The following is a 27,404-nucleotide window of genomic DNA, read 5'->3' on the forward strand; positions in this document are numbered from 1 at the left end:
CTCTACGCCCACCTGATCCCTCCCTTCACACGAATGTGGTCTCTGCCCAGAGCACACGATCGAGCCCCCTTTTCTGCTTTCTCCTCCTCCTTGTGCTGTCAGCGTGACTGGCACCTCTCCCCTGCCCCCTCGCCCGGCTAAACTGGGGCGGCAGATCCCTGTTTTTAATCATTATCTGTGCACTTAGGTGCTAGACCTTACTTATTAGGGTGTCCAACCCCTGCCTTTTATAAAGGCTATGAATAGCCAGAGAGTTAGGAAAGTGCTTAGAATTGCTTCCTTAGATTAACTGTGGCGCCCTGGGCTGTGTCTGTAACGTCTGAAAGGTCAGGGACATCTGAGAGCCCACGTGCCTGTAAGCAAATCTGACTATTAGGTGAAAAAGCCAACGCACAGTCCAAAGGAAGGAACCAGACCGCGTTCTGCCTTTCCTTTAGCTTCCAGCAAGCAGCTGCTCTCCGGGCCTCTTCTTCCCATACGCCAGCTGAGTGGGAAGAAGTATTTTTACCCCTCTCTCTCCTTCCCACTTCGCCATGCCAGGGATGCGTCATTTCTTTCTTTACCCCTCCGGTGAAGCTGTTGGTTAATAAGAGCTGGGGGACGGGTGGGAGTTCTGATCTTCAGGGCCCTCGGGTCCTGTGTGGAAAGTGAGGGGTCCTTTCCGGTCCAGCTCAAACGTACCGACAGCCTCTGAGCACCCAAGTTCTGCGTTTAGTTCTGCTGAGTCTTTTTTCTTTCTTCTCTCTTCTACTATCTTAATGTGGAAGTGCTAGCTCCCCAGAGGAAACACCCCAGCCAGGAAGTGGATACGGGAGAGAAGTAAGGGATGCTGGGGAGGAAGTAAGGGTGATGAGAATGGAGACACCAAACACAGAGGTTTGCAGCCTTAACCCGCATGAAGACGACACGAGGAGCTTGCATAAATTCAGATCCCCAGATCTCCCCGCCTACTTGAATTTGGATTCAGTAGCTCTAGGATGGAAGTACTGGACCCCAGAATCTACATGCTGGCGCCCTGATAATATCATAAAAGTGAGTCTTGCATGTTTTCCTGTCCTACAAGAATCAAGTACCTGTGGCTTGAGCTCCCTGATCTAAGTCAGTGCTTCCAAGTGATGTGTGCTCAGATACTGCTTCCCAGGGGGTGGCCCAGGGACCCTTGGCCAGCCTCGTCCATTTCCCTTGCTGTGTTTTCCAAATACTGTCATTTGTTCTGAGTGTGCTGATGTGAAAGAGGTTGTGAGGCAGTGGCTAAGCCGTACTGTTTTAGAATCCCATACAGGCTAACTATCCCTTGAGTAATAAAGTTAATTTCAGAGGAATTATAAATAAACTGAACGAGGAGAGTAGAAAGGATATAGTTTGGGGCCAGGTTGGGGTTCACGAGAGGTCTCTGCACAACGTCCTTGTCCACTGCACCAATCCAGAGAGACAGAAAGCCCTGGCGAAAGGGAGGATGCCACAGTTCACATTTTTCAGACAAGGGATGCTCTCTTGTGTCTAATCACTGCTTCTTCTCTTTCTTTCACCTTTTGACAGCGGTTCTCACTGCCTTGCGTTTTTAAAGCATGTCGTAGGATGCTGCTTGACTGTCCAGGAAGATAGTACTCACCCATCAGCTGTACGGGTTCACAGGCACGTCTGGTGAGAATTCAGAGGGATTTTGTTCTTTGTTTTGAGGTCAGAGGATGGCACCATGTCAGTGACAGCATCGCTGAACTTGTCTTTGACATCAGCATCTGGAAAGATAGAGATCAGGTGGCCTTCCTCTGCCAACCAGAGCCCATGCCGCGTTCAGACAAGTTCCCCCTCGTATATGATTTTCAGCCTCCCAGGCTGCAGGCAGTGTCGGGTGACAGGGTGGCCAGTGTTCCGGGTACTCTCACCCTCCGGTTCCTTGTCCTTGACTTGCCCTTTCCTGACTAGTGTCTGCCAGAGGGTTCAGAGCAACGGTAGCAAAGAACACTTGTTGCTCTGAAAGCCCGTCACACCTGCTCCGGCTGGAGGTGCTGCAAGGGGTGGAGGTGGAGGTACCGGTAATTTAAGATGGTCTTATTGGCAATTTAGTTAAACCTGCTGTGCTGTACTGTCTCAAAGCAGGAAGGTAAATGAACGTTCTAGTGACTGAATCAGCTGGCACTTGAAAGGGGGGGGACAAGAGAGAGACACCTCCCCGGAAATCTTGACAGGTGAAAAATGACCCAGAAGAATCCTTTGTTAAAGAGTCAGCTTGGCTGGCACAGGTACTAAAAACCAACTGATATTTGCTATAATTTGCTTAAGATTTCTGCTAAAGTCCCTGCCCATTTCACCAGCACACAGAGGACAGGGGATGGGTTTTACATATTGTTGTTTTCTACCTACATGCTTTTCTTTGACTATCAACTCTCAATTATTTGTAATATCGCAAATACACAATTATGGTTTAAAAAAACCCACAGATTATTTTTGGTTGACTTTTACACGTCGTTTTATATTTACATATGGAAATGGGTGTGCTGCATGCTTGGAGAATTCATGTTTAACAAAGTAATGAAGCCCGACTGGGCCGATCGCCCTCTGCAAGTGTTGGCCGTCTGCCCAGTTCCTGTCGGACTCCTTTTATGGGCTCTTATCTATAACCCATGATGTCCTGGGATTCAATATTAGCAACACTTGGACATTTGGGCTAGGAGGAGAGATGAAGTTAAATGTTTGCGTTTCTACCTTTGTCTTTTGACAGAATGAATGGGAGTTGCAAATGTAGTGAAGCACACTGGCCGTGCTGAGCAGGCTTGGTGCCGCTGAAGGGGGCAAAGGATTTGGTAGCACATGATGTGGGTCTGAATCCCAGTTCTGCTACTCAACAGTATAGCCCTAAGCAAGTAATTTCGTCTCTCAAACATCAGACGCTCACCAGCTAAGGGTCATCATCATCAGTGGCCTGCTTACCTCCTGGGGGGTGTGTGAAGGTCAAAGAGGATGGGAGATAGGAAACCATTTAGTAAACTGCAACTCGGTCTTTTATATTTCAAACAAACAGTCTAGGGCTCCAGTGCTAGTAGGTCTCCTACACGTTAACAAAGCGGTATCTTAGCTTGAGCAAGCGGTCATTCTCATAGTGATCAAGAATGAGATTTTCTATACACAGAGAGATAGTCCGCCCCCAATAAATTGCAAATTAACTTCCAGCTTACTTCAGAGTTTCTTTTCAAGCTGCAAGAGTATGAGAAGGAGGCATCAGAACAGATATCCTCATGCCGAAATCAGGAAAACTCGAATAGAGGCTCGAAGCCAGTGGTGTAGCTTCTACACCTCTGCCTTGCCCAGGGTGCAGATCTTGTCTTTTTCTCCTCTCCCACCCCCAAACCCTGAGGTGATCTCATTTAACCCTGTGGTGTTGAATGCCATCTATATGCTGAAGATGCTGGAAGTTACAGCTCCAAATTGAAACTTTCCCCGAGCTCCAAACATATACCCAGTTAAATTTTCAATACTGTCACTTGGTTATCTAACAGGTACTAGAAAATTAACATGGCCTATACTGAGCCATTGATCTCCTCTTCAAGTCAAGTCCACTTCCCACCGAGCCTTAAATATTTCAACCAATGGCAGGACCAATAGCTCAGATCAAAATTACAGGAATCATGCATGCTAGACTCTGCCCTGGAGCCTACCAGGGTTCAAATCTCAGCTCTGCCGCTTATTAGCTCTGTGACTTTGGATAAATTACTTTATCGTTCTGTGCCTCAGTTTCCTTATCTGAAAATGGGAACCATACAGTACCTATCTCTTCATGTTTTTTGGTGAAGATAAAACATGTTAGTACACATCAAGCACTCACAATGGTGCCTAGAGCGTTGTAGGTTCTATGGAAGGGTTTGCTGTTGTTATCATTTCCTCATGCCTTATCTAAATTTCATTAGCTCTACTTCCAAAGCATACCTTAAACTGGATGACTTTTCACTATCCCAGTACCACAACCCCAGTCCAGACCATCATTCCAGCTCTGCAGAATTCCCGGGCCCTTCCTACTCGCCTCCCTGTCTTTGCTCTCCCTCTGCTCTGTCCATCCTCGGCAGAGCAACCAGAGTCTGGGCTCCTTACCTGCAAGTCCCACCTGTTCTAGTCCTGCTTTCCTTTCCAATCTCATTCCTGTTCCCTACCTCATTCAGGATGGTCTAGCTGCCATGATGGCTCATCTGCATCACTTAATTCTCAGCTCAAATGGCATGTCTTCTAGGAGACCTTCTCTTGTCTCCACCATCAGAGGCCTCCTCTACCAGTCACTGCCCACCATCGTCATATCCTCCTCTTTTCTTCATAGGCTTAGCAGGATCTGAAACGACCATATTAATGGACAGGCCTAGAGGTCCCTGTTCATTTCATCCCATGGAATCTCAGGTCCTTGACTGCGAGGACCCACTTTGTCTACTTTGTTGCTATCTGACAGTGCTAAACTTTACCTGATGCTTGAGAGCCTGGAAAACAGTAAAGTCTAAGAAATCCCCCCATCCTTTGTATTTGAGAAATGATTTGCTTGCAAAGAACTATCCTTCATCATACACCATGATCAAGTGGGGTTTATCCCAGGAATGGAAGGATTCTTCAATATATGCAAATCAATCAATGTGATACACCATATTAACAAATTGAAGGATAAAAACCGTATGATAATCTCAATAGATGCAGAAAAAGCTTTTGACAAAATTCAACACCCATTTTTGAAAAAACTCTCCAGAAAGTAGGCATAGAGGGAACTTACCTCAACATAATAAAGGCCATATATGACAAACCCACAGCCAACATCATTCTCAATGGTGAAAAACTGAAACCATTTCCACTAAAATCAGGAACAAGACAAGGTTGACCACTCTCACCGCTATTATTCAACATAGTTTTGGAAGTTTTAGCCACAGCAATCACAGAAGAAAAAGAAATAAAAGGAATCCAAATCGGAAAAGAAAAAAGTAAAACTGTCATCGTTTGCAGATGACATGATACTATACATATGGAATCCTAAAGATGCCATCAGAAAACTACTAGAGCTAATCAATGAATTTGGTAAAGTAGCAAGATACAAAATTAATGCACAGAAATCTCTTGCATTCCTATATGCTAATGATGAAATATCTGTAAAAGGAATTAAGGAAACACTCCCATTTACCATTGCAACAAAAGAAATAAAATACCTAAGAATAAACCTACCTAAGGAGACAAAAGACCTGTATGCAGAAAACTCTTAAGACACTGATGAAAGAAATTAAAGATGATACAAACAGATGGAGAGATATACCATGTTCTTGACTGGAAGAATCAACATTGTGAAAATGACTATACTACCCAAAGCAATCTGCAGATTCATTGCAATCCTTATCAAACTACCAATGGCATTTTTCACAGAATTAGAACAAAAAATTCACAATTTTTATGGAAACAGAAAGACCCCAAATAGCAAAGGAATCTTGAGAAAGAAAAATGGAGTTGGAGGAATCAGGCTCCCAGACTTCAGACTATACTACTAAGCTACAGTAATCAGGACATTGTGGAACTGGCACAAAAACAGAAATATAGATCAATGGAACAAGATAGAAAGCCCAGAGATAAACCCACGCACATATGGTCACCTTATCTTTGACAAAGGAGGCAAGAATATACAATGGAGAAAAGACAGCCTCTTCAGTAAGGGGTGCTGGGAAAACTGGACAGTTGCATGTAAAAGAATGAAATTAGAACAAGCCCTAACACCATATACAAAAATAAACTCAAAATGGATTAAAGACCTAAATGTAAGGCCAGACACTATGAAAATCTTAGAGGAAAACATAGGCAGAACACTCTCTGACATAAATCACAGCAAGATCCTTTGTGACCCACGTCCTAAAGAAACGGAAATAAAAACAAAAATAAACAAATGGGACCTAATGAAACTTAATAGCTTTTGCACAGCAAAGGAAACCATAAACAAAACCAAAAGACAGCCCTCAGAATGGGAGAAAATATTTGCAAATGAAGCAACTGACAAAGGATTAATCTCCAAAATACACAAGCAGCTCCTGCAGCTCAATATCAAAAAAAACAAACCACCCAATCCAAAAATGGGCAGAAGACCTAAACAGACATTTCTCCAGAGAAGATATACAGACTGCCAACAAACACATGAAAGAATGCTCAACATCACTAATCATTAGAGAAATGCAAATCAAAACTACAATGAGATATCACTTCACACCAGTCAGAATGGCCATCATCAAAAAATCTACAAGCAAAAAATGCTGGAGAGGGTGTGGAGAAAAAGGAACCCCCCTTGCACTGTTGGTGGGAATGTAAATTGATACAGCCACTATGGAGAACAGTATGGAGGGTCCTTAAAAAGCTGAAAATAGAACTACCAAATGACCCAGCAATGCCACTACTGGGCGTATACCCTGAGAAAACCATAATTCAAAGAGTCATGTACCACAATGTTCATTGCAGCACTATTTACAATAGCCAGGACAGGGAAGCAACCTAAGCAACCTGTCAACCTTTATCCATCGACAGATGAATGGATAAAGAAGATGTGGCACATATATACAATGGAATATTACTCAGCCATTGAAAGAAATGAAATTGAGTTATTTGTAGTGAGGTGGATTGACCTAGAGTCTGTCATACAGAGTGAAGTAAGTCAGAAAGAGAAAAGCAAATACCGTACGCTAACACATATATGTGGAATCTAAAAAAACCCAACCAAACAAAAAATGGTTCTGAAGAACCTAGGGGCAGGACAGGAATAAAGACGCAGATGTAGAGAATGGACTTGAGGACACGGGCAGGGGGAAGGATAAGCTGGGACGAAGTGAGAGAGAGGCATGGACATATATACACTACCAAACGTAAGGTAGATAGCTAGTGGGAAGCAGCCGCATAGCACAGGGAGATCGGCTCGGTGCTTTGTGACCACCCAGAGGGGTGGAATAGGGAGAGTGGGAGACAGACGCAAGAGGGAGAGGATATGGAGATATATGTGTACGTATAGCTGATTCACTTTGTTATAAAACAGAAACTAACACACCATTGTAAAGAAATTATACTCCAAAAAAGATGTTATTAAAAAAAAAGAACCATCCTTCCCCAAAATGACTTAGTTCATGGATGCTAAGACACAGACCTTCCAAGTTTCTATTCTTTGCCTTATAAATGACTAGCTGAACTACTTGTCTCTACTGAGCAATTGGATCGAAATATTTATTAACCAAACTTTGGTTAATACTCTCTCCTTCCCCGAGACCACTGAACTGTAGCCCACCCTCATCCTGAGCCAGCAGGCGGGTGAGAATACGTTGGCTGCAGGGTAAACTGTTCTCTGATCTACTGTCTGATCAGACCACTCCTTCACCCCACTCTCCCACACAGATTCTTTCTAGCCTTTTCACTCCTCCCTGTAAAAGAAAAACCCTTGTTTAACCGTTGAGGTATTCACAGATCTTATGGCCACAGCTTCCTTTCTATTGTAATATTCCTCTTCTCCTACTGCAATAATTCTTTTCCTCCCTTGCAATAATCTTTCTGAATAGTCTCTCTTAAATAAATCTGGAATTGTTTTTTTATTTGACAGTTTCTGGTGTCTGAAAGGTGCCTGGACCATCGTAAGTGCTTAATGGATATCTATTATGGAATAAAAATAGAGTGTCATTTGGGATTCTAGTCAAAATACTGCAGCTTCTGTATGGCAGCCCTGTGCACGGTGGATCTGTTAGGGAACCGCTGACCAAAACCGCCCGCCTTGGCCAGGCACGATGGTAACCACTTGCCTGGGCTGTCTCACAACAGGAGGTCCCGATAAGGAACACGGTGCTTGCACGGTGCTACCACCGAAAACTAACCGGGAGAATTCGAGAGGGGTGGAAAGGAGGGAGGAGATGCCAGCCCATAACATATCCTACCAACCTCCCAGAATCCTTCTTGCTGGAATCCATCTTGGCTGAGAGAGGCGCATGCCACCCGGAAGGATGCTGAGTCAGACCAGATATGGGCAACAAGCAAGATGACTGGCCAGAGACAACCCGGAAACTAACCCCATGACCATAAAACCTGAGACTGTGAGCCACGTGCCAGAGCAGTTCTCCTGGGTTCCTTACCCCACGATCTCCGCCCAGGCGCCCCTTCCTAGTAAAGTCTTTTGCTTTGTCAGTACGTGTGTCTCCTCAGACAATTCATTTCTGAGTGTTAAGACAAGAGCCCACTCTTGGGCCCTGGAAGGGGTCCCCCTTCCTGCAACAAATCTAATGCTCATTGCTTAATACCCCCTCCCACCACCAACTGCTATGAAGCACACAGACAAGGCATTCAGGCCAAGAGTAGGTGGCTGATGGTAGAAATGGAATTGCCATTTACCCAGCCACTTCTTTCATTCTTATTCACTTGCAGAGAAAATGCCTGCCCTGGTCGTCTCCAGAGTTTAGTTCCCTCATTCTCCACTCTAGCCTTCATTGTGTACCACCTGGACTGGGATGCTGGATAAAGTTGCTGAATAAGGATGGGTCTGTCTTTGTATCTGCAGGAGGCGAACTACCCATGTAACCCAGGGCTATTATTATAAATAAAATTTCCCACTTTTCAAGCAGATATTTAGCATCTTATAACTTTTGTATCAAATTTGTGTTGTATTCTTGGTTACATTTAAAAATTAAAACCAACAGAAACAAAACAGAGTAAAATAAAATACTCACTAAGCCCTAAATACTGCCACCCCAACACACACACACAATCTTCCATTATTTTTACATTTTTCTTTGCTTTAGATCACCCGTGCTTAGTCTCAGTCTGACTATAATTTTACGGGAAAAATTATCTTCAGCCTTGAAAGATAGAGCAACTCCTATATTTTCCATATACTATTTAAACAGCTATGATTTAAAAAAGCCAAACTTGCCACACCAGTTTAGTTTTTCCTCTTCTCGTGACTAACCTAAGCATCCTTCTTAGTTGCAAATATATTAAATGATAATCATGACTGAGGTACATAGCTAATTTGGGTTTATTGCCTTCTTACATGCATAACAAACGAGCTTTGCAAGTTGGTATGATTATGTTTCAAGACCCATAAACTATTCATTTTATCGTAACTGTATTGTCAATTTTGAGTTAATTTATTTAAGAAAATTCTGCTCAGTGCTCTTAAGGAATCTATCTCAGGACTGGGCATGGAAAAGGGCGTCAATTAACTCTTTATTGGTGGGTTGATCATGGAAAGAGACTCTGCCATTCATGGGCCCTGGTGGTTACTCAGCACAATAAAAAATGCTGACACCAGCTGTTCTGGTGATAAGAGAGTCATTCTGAACTCGTAAGAATTAGAAATGGCTAATTATTCCGGATGAAAAATTTTAAAAGCAACATTCGGTTTATTTTAAATATTTCACGTCAGGTAATCAGGTAATTTGTTGAGTACCCTCATCATGCTTGGTGTTGCACTAACAGCCAATGGGGTGATTAAAAAAATGGCATAAGAGCTCTTCTTTCAACACTGTTTTAAAGAATCTATTTTTATTTTGTTGCCATTTGCTTGGATTAGTTTAAACATTCTTTGAATTTATTTTCCTTACATTACTGATGTGTTCCTTTATTCCAGCTGAAATTGGCTCTATTTCCCAGAGTTTAAATCTTCTTGACAGTTATTGATAATGCCATTTCTCTACCCAGTGAATCACTTCACCCAGGACATACTTAATTCCTTTAAGCTTTTCTCTTCTTGCTTTCTTCTCCTCCTCCATCTTAACCAAATTCTGATTACTGAGCTCATTACAGTTTGTTTCCAGGTGTGTTTTAACATGTAGCGAATCTGAAATGTTTTCATTGAAGCAGGGAAATTGCTACCTTCCTCATTCATTCCACTGCTACCGATTTTCAAGCCCTAAGAATTTATCTCCATTTTGAAGATACATCATGGCAAAGGAGGACACAATCACTGATTCTTTTTAAGTTTGGATGGCTTAAAACTAGCTTAAAACACATCCTTTTTCTCCAGATAAACTTAAAATTTGGCACTACTTTCTTCAATTGATTCACACTTGTAGTGTCTTATGTCTTCAAAATTCATATTATAGACTCTGTTCAATTCTCCAAGTACGAATAAGGTTGTCAGGCAGCTTCAAGACTGCAATCAATGAGTAATACATACAGGGTGCAACGAATAAGTTAATTTATGGAAGGGCTCTCTGGTGATGAAAAGAATTAATGAAGTTTCCAAAGGTGCCCAATTTGTAATCTGGGGAGAATCTGATGCTGAGAGATCTTGACTTCAAGCCAAAGAAACAAAGACTACAGACCTACGAAAACCGGAGAGGGAGAGAATTATTATCTAACTCAGAGATTGCAAACAGCAGAACTCCAAACTTCGTCTGGCCTACAGATTGTTTTTATTTCTTTAACTTTGGTTTTGAATGCTTTTAGGAAAGGCAAGCTGATATGTCCACCACACTTCCCACCATCAACACTGCCCGACCCCTGAGCCCATTCACACATTTGTATTACCCGCCTGGCACCTCAAGGCATTTCAGTCTGTGACCCAGTTTTCACAGTAAGGAAATGAGAAAACTGGAGGTGAGTGATTTGTTCAAGGTAACTGATGAGCAATGTGTTTCATACGCGGGTTACTTCACCCACATCCTGACTGTCCATCTAGAATCCTTTGTACTTCAGCCTTGGTTATATTAGTCTGAGATTAAAGTCAGAACCAACTAAAAATCTATGAATGAAATCACAAAAGTAGTTTAGAAGAAGGAGTTATGAAAAGGAAGCTTAGTTCAGGAGGTGGAGTAATTTAACCAAGCTGAAGGAGAAAGCTGGGTTTTGTGTCTTATACTCAACACCCTCCCCTACACACACACACACACACACACACAGGGTTTATTGCTTATTTTGCAAAATGAAGGGAACAGCCTGTGAAAGGTGATTAAGTTATGGCATTTCTTTCTGTAAGCAAAGAGTCAAAATTTCCAAATAAATTTGTAGAAGGTGCTTGCCTTTAAAATGCCATTGATCCTTCAAAAGAACAACCCAGTAGATTAACATACATTAGTAAAATCTTACGGCACGCTCAGAAATTATTTCCTCATAGCTATCATATTACTCATGCAAGATTTCCTTATGTCAGTACGTCTTCATTTCAAAAAGATCATTGGGGTAGGTGAAAGAGGCAACTGTGCGTCTTAACCAGTCATGCCATTAATGCAGTAAGCAAGCTCCACGATTACATAATAGGAACATAAAAGGGAACAGAGAAGGGTTTAGTTTGGGGAATTCTGGGCTCCTTGCACTTTCTGACTCAGAGGTAAACATTCGTTAAGAGAACAATGCTTCTGGTGGTTTTCTAAGACACTTAGAATAAGCCATTAACAATTAGGGCAGGTGACCACAGAATGAAGGGCAAGGTTCAGGTTGGTAATTAAAATACACTGCAGCAACATGGATGGACCTAGAGAGTATCATACTAAGTGAAGTAAGCCAAACAGAGAAAGACAAATATCATATGATATCCCTTATATGTGGAATCTAAAAAAATGATACAAATGAACTTATTGACAAAACAGAAAGAGACTCACAGACAGAAAACAAACTTATGGTTACCAAAGGGGAAAGGTGGAGGGAGGGATAAATTAGGAGTTTGAGATTAAAATACACGCGCACTACTATATATAAAATAGAAAACCAACAAGGATCTACTGTATAGCACAGGGGACGATACTCAGCATCTTGTAATAACCTATAATGGAAGACAGTGTAAAGAGTATATATATATATTTACACATATGTGTATGACTGAACCACTTTGCTGTACATCTGAAACTATCACATTATAACAAACCCTAATCAACTATATTTCAATAAAAATTTTAAAATGTATTAAAAAATACCTTTCTCTTCTTTTTTGTTTACTCCTTTTTTGTCTTCTGAGGGGTCATCCCAAACAGTCCCAGCAGGAGATCTATATGGGTGAGAAAGATTGCTTGAAAAACTCTTGCATTTATGCACCAGTAAAGTTTTCTTTCTGGCAATATTCTCTTCTGCTTTTAGATTTTGATTAAACTAGACTCTTAGTTCTAAGCCATCCCCGTACTCTACAGCATTTTTTCCTGTCTCTATCCAGCTCTATGCACTATAACCGTTTGCTCACATATTCAGCTCCCTCTTCTGCCTCTTCTCACCTCAAGGACAAGGAATTATGCCTTAATCAGTTTTGTACTCCTGGCACCTAACACAGTATATGTGATGTTATTAAAAGAAAAAGAAAAAAATGAATGAGCAAAACCACACCAGATAATAACTGTCTGTGAAGGAGCCTGCTTTTTTTTTTTTTTTTTTTTGGCTGTACACAGGCCTCTCACTGTTGTGGCCTCTCCCGTTGCGGAGCACAGGCTCCGGACGCGCAGGCTCAGTGGCCATGGCTCACGGGCCCAGCCGCTCCACGGCATGTGGGATCTTCCCGGACCAGGGCACGAACCCGTGTCCCCGTCATCGGCAGGCGGACTCTCAACCACTGCGCCACCAGGGAAGCCCAGGAGCCTGCTTTCTTAAAACTCCACGTTTTAGTTAATACATTGAAACATAGAAAAGAGACGCAATGGTTGAGCTGCAAGAATCGGGGAGGCCACCTTATGGAGGGAATGGTGCCCTCAGGGGAAGGGAAGCCGGCTTAGACCCATGACCCAAGCATATCAGGGGGCTGAGTGGCTCCCATTGACCTCTATGTCTTCTCTGTCCCCTACCAAGTTGTCCCCTTCCTCTGGTGTCTTGTTCCTTACCTTTGCCACCTCTTTGATGCTTGAGTGATCTGTGGCCATACTGATTTGTCTTGTAGATCCTCCTTTTTTAATTCCACCATAACAGACTAAACTCCTCGTTACTCATATTTTTACTTTGTATCTGTCAGTCTCTTCAATCTGATTGAAGTCTGGTCTTGCTGGCTCAGGAGTCCCTCTGTCTCTCTGACTTTCTCTTTCTCTCTCTCCCTCCTCCCCACTGATAGAGCATTTACTATGTACCAGGTGTGTTCTAGAAGCACCAACATTGCCCGTAGATCTGGGTAATGGGAGCTTTTGCCCTGGTCATGTGCATAGCATCCCCGTGGGATGAAATGCTCATTGGTGCCCAGGGACATGTCCACCCAGAGTCTGCACCCACCCCCCCTCCATGTCCCAAGTACCCGTAATGAAAGAATCCCCTGCCCCAATGGCCCCAAAGCTGCACCTGGGGCTTGTGTGGACCTGTTGCAAAGGCCCTCCTTCCTGAGCATGCCCGTGCTGTTGGTTGCGGGGTGAGGCTGGACGAGCTTTGCTGTGTGGGATACCCACATATGTGTCCATGAGGCCCCTCATGATACAGAACCCAGCCCGGGGTGTATGTACAAGGGGGTGATCTGTGGGTGGGGGGATGCCTCTTCTTTTATTTGATTCCCACTTTCAGCTCCCATAAATGTTAGCTCCTGCTATGTGCTTTACATATATTGCTTCATTTGTTCTTCACAACAGCTCCATGTGGGGGGAATCAAGCTCTTACGGGGAATTAGAGGGAATTTACAAGGTCTTAGGTAAACTCATTTATCCAACAAGTATTTATTGATCGACACAGTGGTGTGCAAAAACAAATGGCCTCTCCTCTCATGAATCTTCTTATGTCCACTGAACAAACCAATAAAGACAACCCAGTAAGCAAAGACTGTGTCATTGTACACTTACTAAATAGCAATCACGTGGACTGTTGGCACTAACCCAGTCTTGGGTTCCTAGAAGACATTTAGGCTCAACCTCCACTACGATTTCAAAAAGGTCCCTGTAAATTTGTCTTCTTTTTGTGAACATTTTTTTCGTATGTCCTGTCTTCAAAGCAGATGTTCAAAATGTCTCTGCTTTTATAACCTAGAAGTGTTGGACACAACTTTCCAAGTTCTCTGGTAGTGTTAGTACCACAGACTACTTTGGTTATCTGTGGTGCTGGATGTCATCAGAGATTTTACATATGTACATATTTATATCTATCTCTATCTATCTACCTATGTATCTACGTATATACACGCATATACATATATACAGGAGCCTTGAAATCACTGAAGGCAACTTCCCTCCTCCAGCTCCCACAAGCTTAGGACTGGGCCCCTTGGAATGACTTAGAGGGTCTCCCTCAGAAGAGGAGATCATCTTGGAATCACTAAAGGTGCCTTTTCCCTGGACCACCAGGGTGCTTGTCTCCAGCCTAATCCCATGCTCCTGGGGCCTGTGGGTCAGGCCGGTGCTGCGCAGTGGAGCACAGGCAGCCCTGCTTGGGACAGAGGCCACAGCGATGGGTCAGGCACCCTCCCTGACTTGCGCCACTGGTGTAGGAACTGGTTCCCAGAGATAGAATATGGCTGTGAGAAACACGCCCGGGCAGCCAGTCAAACTGCGCCATAACTCTTGGGGTGGGGTGGGCCGGGGCCAGCACCATCCCTTCGGACTGGGTTAACCTGGGGGAAGCGGGGACTTCCTGCTGGCAAGGTTTTGGGAGACATATTTAAGTAACATAGGAGACTGGTGACCCTATTACATTTAGAATTTGTGATGCAGGTCATATAGGTTACATTTGGGATGAAGAAAAGTGGGGCTTAAAAAACCTGAATTGTGTTTCCTAACCCCCATCTCCTTCCTTCTTACAACACAGCTCTGCCCACAGGACTTCTTATTCAAAGCCATCTCCTCTTCTGCAGCCCACCTCCAGCTTTTGGCCCAGATGTGCCTTAGTTTCCTCATTTCTCCCAAGTCTTCATGCAAAAACTCTGCTCCTTTCTACCTTTCCCTTTGCTTCTTTCCTATTCTCAAGGACCAGTTCTCTTTTTCCTTATGGTCTTCCCAAAGAATGACTTGCAAATTTAGAAACCAAACTCTTGTGGTTGCTGAAAAGATCTGCAGAAATCATTCCGCAGCTATTCCAATTTTGCAGAAAGGGGAACTCACAGTGGCTGGAATCCATTTAGAGCCGATTTGTAGCACTAATTTCCCAAACCATAACTCTAAGATATCCACTGAAACCCTTGAGGAACTGGAAGGATGTAAACTGTAACTGTATCACAAGGATATAAATTTGAAATATCAGTCCAATAAGATATACATATGTAAGTTGAATGGTTGGTTGATTATTTATTTATGATATGTGTCTATAATATATATGTTAAACACAGTGAGTTTAGAACCCAGTAGATACTTAACCCACTCTCTGAGTCTCAATAAAATTTTTGGTAAGGTTACTGTGAATTTCAGAAATAATACTAATAACTTTGAAATTGCTTAATTTTTATTAGAAGAAATGAAGCCTCATCTAGCATGATAGTATTTGTCATGAAGGCATAAAATTACATGAATAGAAGACAAAAGTGAATTTTAAATATCTTATTTTAAATAGGATAAGAAGTCAACATACTTAAATATTTTCTGTACATATTATTAATCATCTTATTCAAAGCATGGGGCAAAAGGATTAATTTTTAAATTAAATGGACAGTTTCAATATGCTAAATAAATAACGAACCCAATTAAATACACACTTGCTTAAGTTTATCCCTTGTATTAGAATTTTTCTTTTGGAATTCAAAATGATATCCAGTTTCTGCTGAATCCAATTAAAAAAATCATACTGTTGACTTTTGGTATTGAAGAGCTATTTTATCATGAGTTTTATATTAAAATGTTTTATATTGAAATAGAAACAAAAATAAATGAACATAGTAAGATCATTAAATATCTGCATTAATGAATATCACATTTTAAAGTAAAAATACTTTAAGGTATTTCTTTTTTTTTTTTTTTAAGGTATTTCTTAAAGACACGAGGGATGAATTTCCCTGCACCTTCACTAATGGCAACAAAGCCCCTTATTTGCAAATATAAGAGTTCAAAAAATAGAGGTTCTGGAGTAATTTTTATCACATACTTTAAAATACGCTTGCCTCATAAGCAGTTAGTTATGACCAACATGCACATGTACATTTCAGTCTTCTTTCATTAAACCTCGCTTGAGACATGCATGTGCTTTTCAGTCTTGGAGACAACTAGAAAGGCTCCCCAGACTAAACCCAGAGACTTGGATTTGTCCATTTATTCTAAACAGTGTCTTTCTCTTGAGCAGAATAAACAGCATCGTTACAAAAAATTTCTAGAAAACATCAAAGAAATGTGGTTCTTCCTTCACTCCTGAAATAAGGCATGAATTGTTGGACTGTGTAAGAATGAGTAGGGTGAGTGCGGGGCTGTTCATGACCCAGAGGGTAAGGGAAAGAGTTTGGGGGTGTTACCAACCGAACTGTATCTCCCCCTAAATTCATATGTTGACGCTCTACCCGCCTATGATTGTACTGAAGATAGAGCCTTCATGGAGATAGTGTTAAATGAGGTCATAAGGATAGGGTTCTAATCCGGCAGGACTGGGGTCCTTATAAGAAGAGAAAGAGACTACAAATGTGCATGGAAGTAGCGAGAAGGCAGTTGTCTGCAGCCAAGGAGAGAGGCCTCACCAGAAACCAACCCTGCAGACATCTTGATCTCAGACTTCCAGCCTCCAGAACTGTGGGACAATGAATGTCTGTTGTTTAAGCTACCCAGTCTGGGATACCCCGTTATTAGCCCCAGCAGACTAATGCAAGGGGGTCCTTCCATTTACTGGTTCATCCCTTTCTGCGTGTCTGCCATACTTCCAACCCCATCCCACTGGATATTCAAGGTCCTCTTGCTGCATCCTGTCTCTCCAAGGCATCCGCTGATCCCCTGTAATTCCCACCTGCTCTCCTGACTCCAGACATTTATGATATTCCACTCCTAAAAACATACTGATCCTACATCTCAAACCCTGAGAAACTTGCCAAATAAGTGACTGGTTTGCCTATTTTTTAGTTACTAAAACTTGCAAAGATGTACACGAACGTGTAGCAACAAATAACTAATAAGCCATGAAGTTCTGAACACCTTTCATGTTCTCCTTTGAGAAGAGTATCTATGTGTGTTCCATTACAATTATGTCACCCGCTATCACCCTGGCCACAACCAATTAGAACAGGGCTGGTCCTGAGCAAAAGGCGGCTAGCAATGGGACAGCTTATCATGCTGCCTCTGAAAGGATTTTACCTGAGAGGACACTCCTCAATTGATAATGACTAAATAAGCCAATCAGATTGTGGTTCTATGAAAGCTTGAATGCAACACACAGACAAAATCTCAGTAGGCATAAAGTATAAGTAGCAGAAGTCATGAGATAAAAAGGAGAAGAGAGAAAGAAGCAACTGGTAGAAGCAGAGGGAGTGGATGGAGAAGCCAAGAGAGAAGCCACTTAAGAGACCACAAGGGCGACACTGAGATATGACACTTTTTAGTTCCCCAAGAGGCCCCATCCCCCAATTCTTGTGGGATTCACATAGTACCATAGAAGAGTGGTTAAGAGCATTGGGCTTGGGAACAGACATGGATTATGCCCCCAGCTGCCCAAATAATTCAACCATGTACTTAAACTCTCTGTGACTCAGTTTCCCTGGTAAAAAGAGGGCAATAAAGTACCCCCGTCATGGGATTGCTATGAGGATTCAGTGACATATTGCTTGTAAACTCCTTACTGTATTGCTTATATAGAGTAAAAGCTTAATAAATTTTAGCTATTATTATTATTATTATAAACTGTGTATACTTATAATAAGCTCCCACCTGATGAAGTAAATGAAGTGTGGATCTATTCCTTGCAATGTGAAAGACACTAAGTTATTATGACACAATGAATAACCTCTCTCTAAAAGACACTTACATTTTGCAGAGGTTTGGTGGGGATTAAGCTGTATAATTTCTAATACTCAACTGCTTATTTTTGCCCTAACAAAGAGGAGACGTGTGTGGAGAAGTTTGGGATTCCCCAAAGTAATCTGGCTAAATGGTAAGAAGTCTCACAGGCAAATCCTAGTATGGGTAATGCCAGTTAAACTCACTAGTACTTCTTATTTTCTCCTCCTAAGGTTGGGCATTCACTACGGGGGCCAATTTTCAGGGAAGCAGACATTTCTCATAGGACCAGGTTTCATAGAGAAATTATGGTCTGAGTAGTAAGGTCTCCTCAGACTCTTTCAAAGAAATCAGTAGGATTAACCAGAACTACTTAATAGCAAAGATGAAAATTCAAATTCCATTCAAATGAACTTGATGGGCTAGTTCATGTGGCTCAAACAGTTGAGGGAAGAGTTTTGGGAATCAAAACCTTGGAACAGGAAATGCGGCCCATAGGACTCTCTTTCCACAGGTTTTCTTTTTTTTCTTAAATATAAATTTTTATTTAGAATTACAGCAAATACTTCAGTATCACAAAAATAGTATAAAACTTCGAGAAATATACCACTAGTTTGGAGTGAGCATTTATTTGCCCAATTACAACATGCAGACAAACACAGAAAACATGCGCAAGTGTGACATTTCCATCCCCAGAGCAGCAGTTGGTTACGCCCTGGACAAAGAGTCACATCGTCAGGGACTGAGGTCAAGGGCTCCGGCAGTGGTGAAGTAGGAGGGGTGTGGACGTGCATTGCCCCCACTCTTGCTCAGCCAAAGGCCACGAAGTATACGTATAGAGATAGAGACAGAGATAGATATATAGATATAGATACAGATGTAAGTATGTATGTGTGTATATACATGTATAACCTATTGGTAATGTTGCTCTGGAGAACCCTGACTAATACAGAAGGAGTCACCAGCCCAGTAGTCATTTCCTTCTGAATTCTGAATCTGGATCTCCTCCTCCTTTCCTCAATCTCATAATTAAACATTCTACTTAAATGAGAGGTACTTGCTGGGGAAATGCCACCTTACAGCCCAGCCTGACAGACTTAACCATGACCTCCACTAGAAGCTGAGCATCGACTCTCCATTGCTTTTTACACTTTTTCTTTGAGAATCCAAGCCATCTTTCAGTGACACCTGACTAACTCCCTGGTGTGACTCAGGGAGTGAGTGGTCCATGGAACGTCATGTGAAGTTCCCTACAGCAGGGTACTTTCTGCTTTAAAATTGGCACCATCGTCTGATGGGATATGGTCAGTGAAACCAATATAAAACACAGTCCAACTAACAGTCCTTGAATACGATTCCCGCATCTGTAGTGCACATGGGATTGGCAGTGTCATCCTCAGAAAAGGATTCAAAAGCAGTCCACACGCAGTGGTAAGCTTGAGAAAAGGGTGCAGCACCAAGTCTGGTACGTCTGCCTGTGAAATCCAGGGATCCTCTTTCATTTCTACTCTGCTGTCATAGCTGGCACCCTGAGCACCTTTCCAAACATTCTCAGCCTCATATGCTGGTGTAAAGTCATGGGAAGCTTTAGGCTGCTTTGTGGCAACATGGACAACATATATTACAACCGGAGCCCCATGAAGGCAAGGAGGCTCTGATGACATGGATGCAAGCATCTGCAGAAAGCATTAATATAGATGCCACTCTATTCCAGGCCATCCTTTTTTTTAAAATTAATTAATTAATTTATATTTTTGGCTGTGTTGGGTCTTCGTTGCTGCATACGGGCTTTCTCTAGTTGTGGCGAGTGGGGGCTACTCTTCATTGAGGTGTGCGGGCTTCTCATTGCGGTGACTTCCCTTGTTGCGGAGCATGGGCTCTAGGCATGTAGGCTTCAGTAGTTGTGGCTCGCGGGCTCTAGAGTGCAGGCTCAGTACTTGTGGCGCACGGGCTTAGTTGCTCCAAGGCATGTGGGATCTTCCTGGACCAGGGCTCGAACCCGTGTCCCCTACACCGGCAGGCTGATTCTTAACCACTGTGCCACCAGGAAAGTCCCCAAGCCATTCTTATGTACAAGAAACTCCATAACCATCATGATACTGTTTGTGCAGTTCATTAATCTGGGAACTGCTCAGCCGGGTGATTCTGGCCCAGGGCGTCCCATGAGGCTACGGCCGAGATGTCACCAGGGCCACAGTCATCAGAAGTGACTGGAGCTGGAAGATCTGCTTCCAAGGTGGTGCAGTCACAGGCTGGGAAGGTGGTGCTTGTAGCTCATGGGAGGCCTCAGTTTCTTCCCACACGGGCCTCTCCAGAGGCTGCCTGAGTGTCCTCATGACTCTCTGGATGACTTCTGCCTGTGCCAGGTGCCTTGGGAAACAAAGATGAATTCGACATCCATTTTGACCCCAAGGAGCAGACAGTCCTGAGACAGTCTGAAGTCACCAAACTGTGCCTTTCCTGCTTGAGCTCCTTTCCCTCTGGAAGACAATAAATGGTCTCAAGATATTGCCTCTCAGGTTAGACCTTTCTTCTCTGAGTCTTCCCAGTACTTAAAAGGACTACAACCAGAGTCATGGCCCCGTCCACCCAGCGCACGGCAATGGCGGGAGCCCGGTCTCCGGCGAAGCTTTGTGGAAGAGACGGGCTTGGAAGGATGAAGAGGATCTAAAACATTGTTGAGGGCGAACGGGAAGAGGGGCGGGGGGGCGGGGGCAGGAGATCTGCCGCCAGCGACGCCACAAGATGATATACTCTCCAGAGGTTTTCAAACTCTCATGGGCTTCATTTCCTCCTACTTTGTTTACCCATTGTGGCACTCTACAGCAACAATTAATCAAATTGTCACATGTCCGCCCACGTCATGGTCTGGACAGGAATTTCAGATAGTGGGGGAAGAGGAGTTTCTACAAAGGTATATAGTCCAGACAGAAAACCTGTGTTTACTATAGTAATTCGCCTGAGATCCCACAGCTAGTAAGAAGCAGAGACTTGAACCAAAGCCTTTGAACTCCAAATCTCATGCTCTTTCTTCAATCACACTGATGTTGATTACTGAGTTCTTTTGTTTTCCAGTCATAGAAAGTAATAATTCTGATAGCAGTGGTTATGCTTCCTTGTTTGAAACATAGTATACATTCTCTACAGGTTGAATGACTTTACTCTTTCTGTCAAGAATGTCCAACCTCGAGCACTTCCTACTGTTTGATCCTGCGTGATGATTCCCTCCGATGAGTATCAGAGTATAATGGTGCCTTGTTAGGTCTTTGTTTTTAGTCTCTCAAGCATGGACATGAGCTTAGGTTTGCACTTCCCTATTAAATCCTACTGCACATCAACTACTCTCTCCCGTGTTCCCAGCTCCATGCATTCAAGTAGGAGCAGACAACTTATTCTGGTCCATGGGCTATGAGTAGAAATGATACATGTCACTTCTAGGTCAGAGCAGGAAGAGTAAATGTGAATTCTCATGGACTCGTTCTTCCTGTCATGATGGCTTTCCAGATGATGGGACTTCCCTAAGTCTGACTTTGAGGAGCAGAGCCCTTCAATCTCCCCTGCATCCCGTCTGCCTGTCAACCAGCCCTGAGCCTCCAGCATGAGAAATAAGCTTTTGTTGTGTGAAGACTCTGAGATCTTTGGATTTACTTATCACTGAAGCATAGCCTACCATCTCCTGGAAGTGAAGTGCTGTATTAAAAAATAAATTGTGTAGTGTTGACTTAATGGTTGGCAATATGTGGTTAGGAGTCTGATATCAAAGGTAAGGAACATAGTCCGTGTTATGCAGTGGTAAAACATTTGGCAAAACTGTCACCTGCAATAACTTAGTAAGTTTGCATATTTAAAGAACTCAAATTTCTAGGGGAAAGTGAGTGAAAAACAAAGTGTGGTAGAATGTCTTGGTTATTATTTGTTGTGTTTTACAAGATAGTAAAGAGAGAAAGAAAAGGATGACTGGTTTTATAAGTAGAAATACAAGGGAATAGAGACTTCTAGAAATCCAACACTTTACCATGTTGGAATAGCTGATTGATTTTTACTCCCAAAGAAAGAGTTAAAATTAAGAAAGAACTTGAGGAAAAGTCCATTAAAACAGATATTTTTGGCAAGAATAAGATTAAGGATGTTACTTCGTGGTTACTTAAAACCTCTCAATGGTTTAGACTTTTTCCCAAAAAAGATCAGATAAAGGATCTGGCTTTACCACTTACTACTCCAGAGAGGCTCAAATATACTGAGAGGTAAAAAATATATTGAGGGAGTAAAAAAGCAAATAAATATAGCAGCTCTGAAGTCTATGTCTCCAAAGAACTATACTGTGGATATTATAATATGAAACCGATTAAGCCAGACAGACAATGCACCTCTAAAGTATTCAGAGAATGATACTTTCAAAAAACCTATGAACTTGGAATAAAAAATTCATGAGCCTTAGAGAACTGAAATAACTTGTGTGCCCCCCTCATACCCCTATGGAAGGTAATGGTCTGAAAAACTGTATCCCCTAAGGAGATTGAAGTATATATCTTCCAAAATATTGTAAAGGATGCCTCATCTTGTTTGTAACCACTTGCTCACACCTGCCTTACATGCAAAATTGACTAGACGTGAACTTAATTTGATCTTGTTTTCCCACATCACTCCAAAGGAAATGGGATACTTTGATGAGCATATGGTCACCTTGCCCAGGACAGATTAGAATACAATGATCTATGAACACTCCAGTTTAAGGATGCAACACTGAATGTTGTAACCTTGAATCAATGGAATGTGAGGTATATCGATACCGTCCAGGTCCCAGTTGGAAGATACACCCGACCTGCCACAGCAGTGATGGAGCAACCTGTGACATTGGTTCCCTGAATCTCTCCAAGAACCCTTGAAATGACAACAAGCAGAAGATATCTGGTAGTGGTCAAGACAGAGAAAAACTGACCAATTCAGAGACACAGTTTGTAAACCACTTTACCACCTTTTTAGCTTGCTTACTCATTTAGACTTTGGAGGAAATAAAGGCTGGAATTTATAAATGTTTAACTATGTGGTCGTGTGGTTTCTTGAGCGCATACTGCTACTCAAAGAACTGGATGTTTGCTGTGACCCAAGTGAAATAGAAATTGAAACTAAAATTGGAAATTCAATTTCAACTAAGGGCATATTCTGTAATTCCCATTTTGGATGCGGCCAAGGTGTATAATGGAAAAAACAGCAATCTTTCAGATGTGGTGCCAGGCGTCACAGAGAACAAAGGAATAAGAAGCTTTTCCCAGAGACCAGAGTAAGACTCTAATCAAAAAAACCCTCTAACCCCCGGTGTAGGAGGTCTTGGCCACACCTGTTCAGTGTGATTTCAGAATTACTGGGCTCAGTGACTGCCAGGTATCCTCCCATCCTTCCCCTTCTAAACGGGAGTGTTTGCTGTGGTTACCCTGTCCCTCTCTTACTGTTACACGTTGGGTATGTTGGCAGATGGGTTGCAAATTATTTGCATTTTAATACATCTTTAGGACAGAGGATCACATCTGGATAAGACAACTCCTTAAAACCTAGAGATCTGAAACTTGGAGCTAGATGTAGTGAATAAATTAATCTTTGGAGATGGGTTGAGTATGTTCTATGTGTGTTAAGACATTTTTGGTAACCACAAGGGTAGACTGTTGTATAAATATTGACTGCTCATCAAATATCCCTGCGCTTGTACACATTTCCCAGCTCCCTTTTATATAGGCAGGGCCACGTGACTTGTTCTGGCCAATGGGCTGTGAGCAGAAAAGATGTGTGTTACTTTCAAGCAGGTCTAAGTTCTCCATGCATTGTTCTTCCCTGCTGTGCCAATTCCTCACCTGGCCCTTAGGTGACTAGATGGAACACAGCTCCTCTTCCCCCCAGCCCCCAAACAAGTATAAACAAGGAAGAAGACACTGCTGTGGAAAGCCACTGGCAGTGTAGAGTTAATTTGTTCTTTCAGCATTACCTAGCCTATCCAGACTAATACAAACTCTAAAACTTCAACATTGGCATGCATGTTAGATAGTAAAAATATCAGTGACAATCTCTTATAATAATAAATTGAGGGCTTCCCTGGTGGCGCAGTGGTTAAATATCCACCTGCCAATGCAGGAGACATGGGTTCGAGCCCTGGTCTGGGAAGATCCTACATGCCGCGGAGCAACGAAGCCAGTGCACCACAACTACTGAGCCTGTGCTCTAGAGCCTTCGAGCCACAACTACTGAAGCCCGTGTGCCTAGAGCCCGTGCTCTGCAACAAGAGAAGCCACCGCAATGAGATGCCCGCGCACCAAAACGAAGAGTAGCCCCTGCTCGCCGCAACTAGAGAAAACCCGTGTGCTGCAACGAAGACCCAGTGCAGCCATAAATAAATAAATAAATTTATAAAAATAAATAAATAAATAAATTGAGATGTACATTACAAAACATACATAAGGAGAATGAATTATCCTTATGGCTAAGTAAAATATTTTTACTTTTGCAATTTGACCTTAGTCTTTATACATTGCCCAGTCCTTAAACATCCAATTGTCTAGAAATGTGCTATTTTACCATTGTAATATCATCCTAACATCCCTCTTATAAATATCAAGATTTCTCTGGGTATTATCCCATCTGCCTGGACTCTTAAGACTTTAGTGCACTCCCACCTGGATACAACGTTCATCGGTCACTAGCCAACCACAGAAAGCACCTTCCCATTAACCGAACCTAGACCACAGCAAATCCAACATTAACAGGGTCCTTTAAGGCAGTACAGAAATGAGTTAACTAACTTAGGAATGTCAGGCACGAGGTCAGGGACCAGGAAAGATGCTTGTGAGCAGATGAGCAGACTACACTTGAACCCTTGGCATTGGCTACTTATACACAAATGGGATATGGAGGAATCCTGCAAACAAATATGTAGGAGGCCGAGAAATACAAGAAGCTGAAATGGAGGGTAAGTAGAGCGTGCCAGGTATCAGAACAATTTCAATCAGGGTGAGGTAAGAAAAGAAACCCATCACAGAAGCCTCTGGTTAACAGTTATCAAGCAAAGCTTCTGAGCAAAGATAATCTGGATCCTGGAAACAAAAAGATCCAACACAGTGAAGACACATCTACTCGGTAAAGGGCAGTTTTTCTTACACAGAAATTTTAAGCAGTGTAGAATGGTATTATGATAAACAATACAAGGATAATATCCTTAAATACAAAGTGAAATGGTATACTTTCACTGGCACTTTGGGAAGAAGTAAATCTTGTAATATAGTGAATATAACTGTTCTAATCATAAATAAAAGTGAGGTTTTTTAAAAAACAACTATTTTTTTCACTCTGATCAGTGCAAGTAAATTTTAAAACTGTTTTTTAAAACTTTCAGAATATAAGACTATATTCTGGTAGCCAGTAGCTTTCGTGGTTACTCTGCCCATCTCTGTAGGTCCTATCACTCCATCAGGCAGGAACACTCTGGGTTTATGTCTCAGCCTCATACAAGTGGGGAGAGTTTTCTTCTATAAAGATTTCTTGGGAAGGAGAGTACACACACAACACACACACACACATATGATTTTTGTTTCTACAAATACAAATAAAACTTGGCTAGGTTATCACTGATGTCATTCAAAAGTCACAATGGACAGTGGAAAAAAAAACTGAAAGAGAACAGAGGCTGAGCAAAGGTAGCCAAATTCATTTGAAACTTTGAAAAAGTCTTTTTATATCATAGGCTAATGAAACACTTATGTCTTGGTCTTGGTTTATATTTCTATTAGTGGTTATAAAATTGATGAAAGGAGGAAGAGAAGCAGAATAATTAACATTAACATCTGAGAAGAAAGGAAAGTCTACAAAGCTTTTAAAGGGATGATGATCAAGAAGAAGTGAACAGTATTAGACTGCAAATTAGAGAAAACTTTTCTCTCCTAAAAAGTTCCCATTTAGTGCTACTTTGCAAGTCACGTCCATGATTAGTTATACTTTTGAAGATGTCCCTTTAAGCTGATATGTGATGGAAACTCAGTGGCAACCTCACGTCGTTTTGGTGTACTATACCTTTTTGGATAACTTTTTATATGAAATTCATAGCTTTATAAAATGTTTTAAAAAATATCGGTATGTGGGGGGGGTTATGTCATTCATTCATTCATTCATTTTTCTATTTCTCAAATATTTATTGAACTTCTATGACATTCAGGCATTCTTCTAGGTGATTGGGAAGCAGTCCTGAACAGAAGAGACAAATTTTCTACCACGTGGCGCTTACATTCTATTGGAGAGAGAGATAATATACAGATAAGTAAATAAACACATAATGCTATGTCAGCGTTGGAAGAATTCTGACAATTGTAAAGGCTGTGTGAAATACATGATAAAAAGACTGCATTAAAATATTTAATGTTTCTTTTTTTATTAGTAAATATGAAAACTTTATAATGGGGGTACTGTATCTGCTATCTTTTTCTTCACTTACCATTTTGTGAGCATGTTTCTTTGTCTATAGTAGTCTTCAAAAATATGTTTTTAATAGCTGCAAATATTATAGGCTATATACAAAAATGTGATTCTTTCATTATTTTTGACAGTTTCTATGGTCCTATAAATTAAATTTATGTACATAAATCCTTATCTGCATATCTGATTCTATCCCCAGGATAAGGTGCATAAAGTGGAATTATTGGGTCTAAATGTATGTATATTATGACTCAATGTATGTTGCAAAATAGATTTATAGAAAGGTTACACTTCCTCACCGTTATCTCAACAACATGAGATATTAAGTAGATTTAAACCCTCAGCCAAAATCCACTATTTTAAATTACATATCTCTTTACAGGAGAGGTTGATTAAAAAAAATAGGTTTATAACGCATTCACCTTTCTTTAGTGAATTCTTTGTCATGTGCTTGTCCTTTTTTTTTCCCCTTGGGCTGATAGTGTATTTCTTTTGATATATGAGATATTCTATGTATGAATCATATATTTGTTGCAATTTTTTCCAAGTGGTCGTTGATATTTACATTGTTAACGACATTTTTACATTCAGAAGTATTCTTATGCACTCAAACTTACTGCCCTTTTTTCTTTATGATTGCTTCTATCCCTCTGGTGCTTAGAAAGCCTTCCCTATGCTGAAATCAGTAACCATATTTCTTATGTTCTTCTAGTTGTTTTTCTAAATTTTATTTTACTTTCTTATTTAGCTCTTTAATCTAGGTGGAATTAATTTGGTACGATGGGGCTTTAATTTGAGGCTTTTCCAAATCGTTCATTTTCTTACCACCATTTGTTAATGAAATAATCCCATCCTTTCCCCTATAGCTTTGTAATACTTTCTCATCTGTTAAATTTACACACACACACACACACACACACACACACACACACACACGAGTCTTGTTTCAGCGCTTGCATTAATCTGTTTAAAAGGTTTTCTTTTTAAAATGTGTCTGTCGGGGGGTAATGGTAAGTAAATACTTTTTGTCCCAGATGTTACAAAATTACAATAATTCTTAGTATTGTCTTGACGGAACCGAGGAAACCCAACGTTGCGGAGGCATTTAGGACCCAGGGGAAAGCCAGGCTCCATATAGAAGGACAGAGTCTCGGGCGCACACGCCTCCTACCAAAATCACAGCCCCTAAGAGCCAGGGCTCTC

General features: G+C 41.7%; 3 long non-coding RNA genes across 3 annotated transcripts in view; 2 read left to right on the forward strand and 1 right to left on the reverse strand.

Moving 5' to 3' along the window:
- The window catches only part of LOC132413028 (uncharacterized), a 53,730-nt gene extending 45,154 nt beyond the window's left edge, over positions 1-8,576 (forward strand). The window contains exon 3 of the long non-coding RNA XR_009516578.1: positions 7,919-8,576. This is a non-coding gene — a long non-coding RNA (uncharacterized lncRNA). The remainder of the gene's footprint in view (positions 1-7,918) is intronic.
- Positions 413-7,902, forward strand: LOC132413029 (uncharacterized). The gene is made up of 3 exons (XR_009516579.1): positions 413-1,032; positions 1,540-1,644; positions 7,795-7,902. It is a non-coding gene; the product is annotated as an uncharacterized lncRNA (long non-coding RNA).
- The window catches only part of LOC132413030 (uncharacterized), a 121,450-nt gene continuing 95,690 nt past the window's right edge, over positions 1,645-27,404 (reverse strand). Inside the window, exons 3-4 of the long non-coding RNA XR_009516580.1 lie at positions 11,880-11,950; positions 1,645-1,739 (exon numbers count right to left, since the gene is read on the reverse strand). This is a non-coding gene — a long non-coding RNA (uncharacterized lncRNA). The remainder of the gene's footprint in view (positions 1,740-11,879; positions 11,951-27,404) is intronic.

Source organism: Delphinus delphis, chromosome 17 (genome assembly GCF_949987515.2).
Source record: "Delphinus delphis chromosome 17, mDelDel1.2, whole genome shotgun sequence".
NCBI lineage: Eukaryota > Metazoa > Chordata > Mammalia > Artiodactyla > Delphinidae > Delphinus > Delphinus delphis.